General features: G+C 41.9%; 1 protein-coding gene across 2 annotated transcripts in view; it reads right to left on the bottom strand.

Annotated features, from left to right (window-relative positions):
- Positions 1-1,751, bottom strand: part of lzts2b (leucine zipper, putative tumor suppressor 2b) — a 36,458-nt gene extending 34,707 nt beyond the window's left edge. The window contains exon 1 of one of the 2 annotated variants that reach the window (XM_052102707.1): positions 1,627-1,751. The gene's annotated coding sequence lies outside the window, so the exon portion shown is untranslated. The remainder of the gene's footprint in view (positions 1-1,626) is intronic. The other variant, XM_052102708.1, reaches the window with a different exon arrangement.
- Positions 1,752-10,000: the final 8,249 nt, after the last annotated feature.

Below are 10,000 nucleotides of genomic sequence, written 5' to 3'. Positions count from 1 at the left end.
GAAACTTTGTATGTGTCATCAGGACCATGCCCCGAAGGTGCCTGAGAAGCTTGGGTCCGGCGCCACCTAGTGGTGGAAACATTAATGTATTTTTTTACTTTGTGAGCTTATAACTTTTAGTGGCGTTGGTCTATTTTAACAGGACTGGTCTCGTTAAGTTCGAGAGGACTTGCCGAGCACAACGATACCATACTTGCTATAGTTTGCAATATGGCCGGTTGCCACTTCGAAAATAGTTCCGAAACTACTTTAGCGAATCACTTCAAAGCCGTTCGTCTGATCGGAACGAAACAACTAAAATAAGATATTTTCACCAAACTTGACACACTTATATAAAGGCTCATCCTGAGAACACACAGAAACAGTTGCGGGTTTTGGCCATTTGGTGGCGCTATAACAGGGAACAATATGAAAGTGGCTCTAAATATAGAAACATTGGTCCGATTAATTTCAAATTTGCATTCAGTGTCTTTGTGGGAGTTGCCATCATTGATCATGAGGACAGTTGCATATATTGAGAAACATGGCCGCCATTGGCCAATCATCAAGTCTTGTTAGATTGTGTGGGTGATACCATGGTTGCCCATGAGCAAAAACATTAGCTGTAGTAAAACAAGAACACTTATCAAAAAATATAAGATAACAATTACAGAATCAAAAGATATATTGGAATAGCAGTTGTGTATAAATTCACTCAATGTCGCACTTAACACCCTCCGCACAACCTTGAGTAAACACTCTTTATCAATGTACTAATAGCCAAAAGAGCACTTTTGTTCTGCCGATGATAAAGATTTTAATGTGCAAATAGTACATGCAAATAAAACAGCTGTCTACCTTGAGAAACATGGCCATAGATGTTTGGTTTTAAAACTTAAAATGTTCTTCTTTCGCTGCTCATGCTGCCGATAATCGTCTTGACCCGGTATTGCTGCTCACAGCTATATTTCGTTTTTAACTATCGGCCGATTAATCGGGTATCGGTATCGGTAAAAACCACTATCGGTCGACCTCTAGTGAATATTGGAACTGACACAAGTGAAAGTTATCACTACTGTTAGTCAGCCAAGTGAACACGCTTATCACATGATGCCGATTGTCGCAACGTGGCCAAATATCAGCTGATTAATCGGCCTAGCCGACATATATCGGCCTATTATGAATGACCACACAACCGAAATATTCAAAACAAGCTGATCATTTACTCATCAGGCAATAAGATATAATAAATCATATAGAACTTTCTTTCATTTCATGCCATTTCTAAAAACTATATTTGAATGAACATTAAATAATGTAACAATGTAAGTTAATTTTCTTAATAATATATGTATAGTATATATATATCGAGGGTGTTTTAAACAAACATTTAATGGCAACATACTATTGATAAGATTTAAATGATATTTAGTCGGAGAAGTTCATCCAAATAATCTTCGCTAAACTGAAAAACAGACTTTTAAAGTCACATCAAACCTTCACGCGTTCACAACAGGATAATAAATGACACACTGTTACACTTTCGAACTTCTCTGATCGGTATGAAACTATAATAAAGTCTATCTATAGTTAATTCGCTTGTGATGTTATATGAGATTATATCGAAGATTAATCGCTTTTACTCACCATACTGTAACTGTAATAAGGTTTATTATTGTCCGGTGAGTTTGTGCGCGTGCAGCTGCGGCTGAAGTTCCCTCAGTGCGCGTCCCCGAGCGCGTCCACGCTGTCCCTCCCTCTTTCACTAACCCTCTACTGTCCGAGACTATATGAATATTATATGAGGAAGGATACGCTCGTGTATATTAAGTACGTCATATGACGCTTGCCATATTCTTCTGTGGACTGGCTGAAGCGCTGATGCGGGTGGGCGGGCGCTAATCGGCTGGCGAGTTCACGCCTGGCTCATGAATATTAATTATGGAACGTGAACGGTCGCTCAAAGACGTTCACCAAGTAGCGTCAGCATAACCTAATTAATATTCAGAAGCTGTTCCTTCGGCACAGTAGGAATCGTAATTTCGTCCAGTAGCTCCATAGAAAAAAATATTTTATTATATATATATATATATATATATATATAAACATGAAACCAGATACACTTGAACAGTTCTCATTTAAAAAATAATAATTTCTAACACACATTTTTATACTATTAGTATGTCCCACTTGTCATTATAAAACGTATTAACATTGTGCTCATCTTTTTTTATTTTAAATGTGATATTGTGCATGTTATAACGGTTACCCTAAAGAGGGGCAGTTAGATTTGGGGTTAACGACCCTTTGGTTAGTCTCTCTCAGAGGGGTGCAGTACTTAAACAGAACAGCTGAACTCACACAAATCAAGCCAGGTGTACAGGACACTGAGAAACAAGGTTCCCACACTGATTTCAGTGTATATTAAACAGGGCAGGATTTCCATTTGTATGTCAAGTACTAATCTTTAAAATGAACAAACACTTTTGCTTTATGAGTCCTGACATTTGAACACATTTCAAAGGAGAATTCTGCTTTCTGAGCCCCCTTGCAAAGAAATGTGAACTAAATGTCACGAATATTTCCAGGTTTTCCAGGACTGCGGGAATTCACATTTAAGGCCTTTAGCAGATGCTCTGAAAAGTGTGAAAGTGCTGTGGACACACACTCCTTGAGTCATGATTAGTGTCGTTATTGTTTAATTACATAATAAGACAAATAGGAGTGGTGGTGGCGTAGTGGGCTAAAGAACATAACTGGTAATCAGAAGGTTGCTGGTTCGATCCCCACAGTCACCACCATTGTGTCCTTGAGTAAGGCACTTAACTCCAGGTTGCTCCGGGGGGATTGTCCCTGTAATAAGTGCTCTGTATAATACATTGGTAATCAGAAGGTTGCTGGTTCGAACCCCACAGTCACCACCATTGTGTCCTTGAGTAAGGCACTTAACTCCAGGTTGCTCCGGGGGGATTGTCCCTGTAATAAGTGCTCTGTATAATACATTGGTAATCAGAAGGTTGCTGGTTTGATCCCCACAGTCACCACCATTGTGTCCTTGAGTAAGGCACTTAACTCCAGGTTGCTCCGGGGGGATTGTCCCTGTAATAAGTGCTCTGTATAATACATTGGTAATCAGAAGGTTGCTGGTTCGAACCCCACAGTCACCACCATTGTGTCCTTGAGTAAGACACTTAACTCCAGGTTGCTCCGGGGGGATTGTCCCTGTAATAAGTGCTCTGTATAATACATTGGTAATCAGAAGGTTGCTGGTTCGAACCCCACAGTCACCACCATTGTGTCCTTGAGTAAGGCACTTAACTCCAGGTTGCTCCGGGGGGATTGTCCCTGTAATAAGTGCACTGTAAGTCACTTTGGATAAAAGCATCTGCCAAATGCATAAATGTAAATGTAAATAATGTACAGTCCATCCCATCATCAGAACCTCATATTATTCACTTGACTTGTCCTCAGCCAAACCACCACATGTGATATGACCCCATCCATCCAGGAAATGAGCGTTTCTATTATTTATGACCTGAGCTCTTCATGTGCTTCAAATACCAGTAAAACTGCCCTGACAAGAGCCTTTAAGCTCATGAGAATCTGACAATCAAGCCAAGAGGTTCCTGATGTGCCAGACAGCATGGACAGAATGGAGAAACATACATTCACCTGCCAGGAGAGTTTCCGGTTCTTGGAGCAGATGTCCATTTTTATTGTGTCATTTACGACGGCATGTTCAAGCTCTAATGACCTCCAGGAGCTGCTCCAAACGAGGACAGATTTCCATTGAGTGTACGCTTCGTAAAGAAGGCGATCCTAGAAAACACTGCAACAAGTGAGAGAAGTGACCTCTGTCTTGAGTTTCAGACTGTGAGAGATCAGACAATGGAATGTTCCGGAATGTTCTGTTGTGGGAAGCAGCACTATTGTTCATTGTTGTTTTCAGTCTCTCACAGTTTCAAACGGACATCGAGCGCCCCAAAGATTTCGAAATGGTCTGACGAGTGCAGTTTTCTCTCCTGTATTGACATATTTATTTTAGAAACAGACAGATGGTGTAGCATGGTTCAATGAAAAGCTGGAGGCGAGAACCGGCTTGACAATATAAATCATATGTCCATCCATCCATCATCAACCGCTTATCCGAAGTCGGGTTGTGGGGGCAGCAGCTCCAGCAGGGGGCCCCAAACTTCCCTATCCCGAGCCACATTAACCAGCTCTGACTGGGGGATCCCGCTCCATTGTCCCCCCGAGGGGACAATGGAGCGGGAGGTTGGCCGGAGAATCGGGGCAGCGGGGGCGGTATTGCACTCGTTGTCACGAAAAGAGAGCTGAGCCGGAAGGCAAAGCCTTGGGGTCCCCCAGTCAGAAATGCAGTCGTGCATCTTGAACTTTGACCTAAAATACAAACTACAGTTGAACTTTATTTCTGCGTGAGAGAGAGAAGGTGTGTCTCAGGTAAACGTTTACTCATTATGTGTTATTGATTCAAAATCTACATTCAAGTTCACTTTAGTGACAGTCTAACAGAGGCTTATTGTGCAGTCTGCCAATGCATGCACATCTGATGTCTGTCTAGACAGGAAACATTGCAATACTGCTGCTTAAGCAATATATTATACATCTGTATTATTCTTTATTCCATAAGACTGTGTGCAGGCTCCTTCTCACAAAGTAGAGAAGAATGAAGACATCGAGACATTCATACGCACTCGTGCAACAGCCGTAGTCTAATCGGACACATTTGTCGTTTGTCAGTGTTTGCATCGTGTAACCTGATTTGTTGGACTCACCTGGGCTGATTTGCATTTGGAAATGCATCATTGAACCCAAACAGGTTCACCAGAGCTTAGGGAGGTTTTGTTGGGGTTATTTTAACACGTGGGAATGCTTCTGTATGGCTGAACGTGAGCAAAACAAGACTAGCGTCTCTGAAATCGAGCTGTAATTCTTCACATTCCATCTTCATCAGATTTCACATGATTGCAGATTTAAAGCTCTGAACCGCCTCCAGATTTCACTACAGACGTCTACAACTGCGGCTCCACTTGGAAACTATGAAAACAATGTCAGATAGTTGAAAATGACTCTGTTTTGGTCTTGATTGCTTGAGCCCTGATTGGGGGAGCAGATGTGTCTTTATACACAAACCTTCAGGTCAAATACAGAACCACCATCTGGGTTTTCGACTTGGTTGAGACTGTGTTTGGGCTGCTGTGCGTCAATATGAAATCAGAATGGACTCTGTTTACTTTATATGATGTGCACATTGTACAAAGGGCCCTCAGTTTGTTCCTGGGAGGCAGCAGATGCCCTAACCCCCCACCTTAATCCTACCAGAGGCACCTTTCTCCCATCCCCAATACATGAAATAAATTCCTTTTCTAATCTGCTTGTCACAAAGTAATTCTTCTTTAACTCCTCCCCTCCAACCGTCTAACCTCCTTCTGATAAGAAACGCCCACTTTTGCACCATCCAATCAATTCCCAATGGATAAAATCAAGCCCCGCCCTACATGTTCTTTTTCTCACTGAATATCCCGTTTCTACGGAGGCCCTTACAGGACAGGGCAGGATTTTTGTTTCTGAAATAGTTTTGTGTATATTACCATGGTTTTACTACATTTACCATATTTTAACCATGATATCAACGTGAAACCATTGTAATACGAAAAACTATGTAATAAAATTTATATTTTTCGTGGTTGTTATGTTTTACTATACAAATTCCATATTTTAACTATGGTTTTACTATAGTAATATTGTAGTAACCATTACTGTTTTTTTTTTCTTGGTTGAACCTCTGTTTTACTAATAAAGAAGTAATTAACCATGTTTTGTTTTGGCGGAAACCATGTGAACCCGCCGGCGGGTCACAAGGGGGCGCTATATCGCGAAACAAATTTACACTTAAAATGTTAAAGTCTTCATATACATAAGTCAAGCATATGAGGACTCATTTGAAAGCTTAGAATCTGAACTTTTCAGAGATAATCATCACTTCTGCATTTATGTTACTTAAAATAACAAAATAAGGCCTCAAAATATTAGTGTTGAAAATTAGCGCCCTCTAGAGGTAACGGGTAGAAATATTTATATCAAAATAAAAGTCCTTCACATAGCACATATATGGGCAAGACATATATCAAATGAAAGCTCTTATTCTCAGGAATGTGACTGAATAGTTTATTATATTGCACTAAATAACACAGTTCAAAAGATTTTCAAAATAATCACCAAGTCAAATATGATTTCTGTAAGTCAAATACAAATGTCATATTTATGCACTGATAACTGCTGCTGTCAGCCACAAATAGCTAAACATTATATATCTGCTTTTATCTTAGGGTGCTTTATAAAATATTAGACATTGTTTACTCCTTTGAGTTTGCTTGTGTGAATAATCCAATGATGAATCCACTAGACCATTAGACCACTAGACCACTAGACCACTAGACCACTAGACCATTAGACCACTAGACCACTAGACCACTAGACCACTAGACCATTAGACCATTAGACCATTAGACCATTAGACCACTAGACCACTAGACCATTAGACCACTAGACCACTAGACCATTAGACCACTAGACCATTAGACCATTAGACCACTAGACCACTAGACCATTAGACCACTAGACCATTAGACCATTAGACCACTAGACCACTAGACCATTAGACCACTAGACCACTAGACCATTAGACCACTAGACCACTAGACCATTAGACCACTAGACCATTAGACCATTAGACCACTAGACCACTAGACCATTAGACCACTAGACCATTAGACCACTAGACCACTAGACCACTAGACCATTAGACCACTAGACCATTAGACCATTAGACCATTAGACATCTAGACCACTAGACCACTAGACCATTAGACCACTAGACCATTAGACCATTAGACCATTAGACATCTAGACCACTAGACCATTAGACCACTAGACCATTAGACCACTAGACCATTAGACCACTAGACCATTAGACCATTAGACCACTAGACCACTAGACCACTAGACCATTAGACCATTAGACCATTAGACCACTAGACCACTAGACCACTAGACCATTAGACCACTAGACCATTAGACCACTAGACCATTAGACCATTAGACCACTAGACCACTAGACCACTAGACCATTAGACCATTAGACCACTAGACCACTAGACCACTAGACCACTAGACCACTAGACCATTAGACCACTAGACCACTAGACCATTAGACCACTAGACCATTAGACCATTAGACCACTAGACCACTAGACCATTAGACCACTAGACCATTAGACCACTAGACCACTAGACCACTAGACCATTAGACCACTAGACCATTAGACCATTAGACCATTAGACATCTAGACCACTAGACCACTAGACCATTAGACCACTAGACCATTAGACCATTAGACCATTAGACATCTAGACCACTAGACCACTAGACCACTAGACCATTAGACCACTAGACCATTAGACCACTAGACCACTAGACCACTAGACCATTAGACCACTAGACCACTAGACCACTAGACCACTAGACCATTAGACCACTAGACCACTAGACCACTAGACCACTAGACCATTAGACCATTAGACCATTAGACCACTAGACCATTAGACCATTAGACCATTAGACCACTAGACCATTAGACCACTAGACCATTAGACCATTAGACCACTAGACCACTAGACCATTAGACCACTAGACCATTAGACCACTAGACCACTAGACCATTAGACCACTAGACCACTAGACCATTAGACCATTAGACATCTAGACCACTAGACCACTAGACCATTAGACCACTAGACCATTAGACCATTAGACCATTAGACCATTAGACATCTAGACCACTAGACCACTAGACCATTAGACCACTAGACCACTAGACCATTAGACCACTAGACCATTAGACCACTAGACCACTAGACCACTAGACCATTAGACCACTAGACCATTAGACCACTAGACCACTAGACCATTAGACCACTAGACCACTAGACCATTAGACCACTAGACCACTAGACCACTAGACCACTAGACCATTAGACCACTAGACCACTAGACCATTAGACCATTAGACCACTAGACCACTAGACCATTAGACCACTAGACCATTAAACCATTAGACCACTAGACCACTAGACCATTAGACCATTAGACCACTAGACCATTAGATCACTAGACCATTAGACCACCAGACCACCAGACCATTAGACCATTAGACCACCAGACCACCAGACCACTTGACCATTAGACCATTAGACCATTAGACCACTAGACCACTAGACCACTAGACCATTAGACCACTAGACCACTAGACCATTAGACCATTAGACCACTAGACCATTAGATCACTAGACCATTAGACCACCAGACCACCAGACCATTAGACCATTAGACCACTAGACCATTAGATCACTAGACCATTAGACCACCAGACCACCAGACCATTAGACCACTAGACCATTAGATCACTAGACCATTAGACCACCAGACCACCAGACCATTTGACCATTAGACCACCAGACCATTTGACCATTAGACCACTAGACCACTAGACCACTAGACCACTAGACCATTAGACCACTAGACCACTAGACCACTAGACCACTAGACCATTAGACCACTAGACCAATAGACCACTAGACCACTAGACCATTAGACCATTAGACCACTAGACCACTAGACCACTAGACCATTAAACCATTAGACCACTAGACCATTAGACCACTAGACCACTAGACCATTAGACCATTAGACCACTAGACCATTAAACCATTAGACCACTAGACCACTAGACCACTAGACCATTAGACCACTAGACCATTAGACCACCAGACCACCAGACCATTTGACCATTAGACCACTAGACCATTAGACCACTAGACCACTAGACCATTAGACCACTAGACCACTAGACCATTAGACCGCTAGACCATTAGACCACTAGACCACTAGACCATTAGATCACCAGACCACCAGACCATTAGACCATTAGACCACTAGACCACTAGACCATTAGACCACTAGACCACTAGACCATTAGACCACTAGACATCTAGACCATTAGACCACTAGACCACTAGACCACTAGACATCTAGACCATTAGACCACTAGACCACTAGACCATTAGACCACTAGACATCTAGACCATTAGACCACTAGACCACTAGACCACTAGACCACTAGACCATTAGACCATTAGACCACTAGACCACTAGACCACTAGACCATTAGACCACTAGACCATTAGACCATTACACCACTAGACCATTAAACCATTAGACCACTAGACCACTAGACCATTAGACCATTAGACCACTAGACCATTAGATCACTAGACCATTAGACCACCAGACCACCAGACCATTTGACCATTAGACCACTAGACCATTAGACCACTAGACCACTAGACCACTAGACCATTAGACCACTAGACCACTAGACCATTAGACCACTAGACCATTAGACCACTAGACCATTAGATCACCAGACCACCAGACCATTAGACCATTAGACCACTAGACCACTAGACCACTAGACCATTAGACCATTAGACCATTAGACCACTAGACATCTAGACCATTAGACCACTAGACCACTAGACCACTAGACATCTAGACCATTAGACCACTAGACATCTAGACCATTAGACCACTAGACCACTAGACCACTAGACCATTAGACCACTAGACCACTAGACCACTAGACCACTAGACATCTAGACCATTAGACCACTAGACCACTAGACCACTAGACCATTAGACATCTAGACCACTAGACCACTAGACCACTAGACCATTAGATCATTAGACCACTAGACCACTAGACCACTAGACCACTAGACCATTAGCCCATTAGACCATTAGACCACTAGACCACTAGACCATTAGCCCATTAGCCCATTAGACCATTAGACCATTAGACCACTAGACCACTAGACCATTAGACCACTAGACCACTAGACCACTAGACCAGTAGACCAGTAGACCATTAGACCACTAGAC

This window comes from Xyrauchen texanus, chromosome 33, assembly GCF_025860055.1.
Source record: "Xyrauchen texanus isolate HMW12.3.18 chromosome 33, RBS_HiC_50CHRs, whole genome shotgun sequence".
Taxonomy (NCBI): Eukaryota; Metazoa; Chordata; class Actinopteri; order Cypriniformes; family Catostomidae; genus Xyrauchen; species Xyrauchen texanus.
The sequence above is the reverse complement of the archived record's forward strand: the minus strand, read 5'-3'. Positions and strand labels throughout refer to the sequence as shown.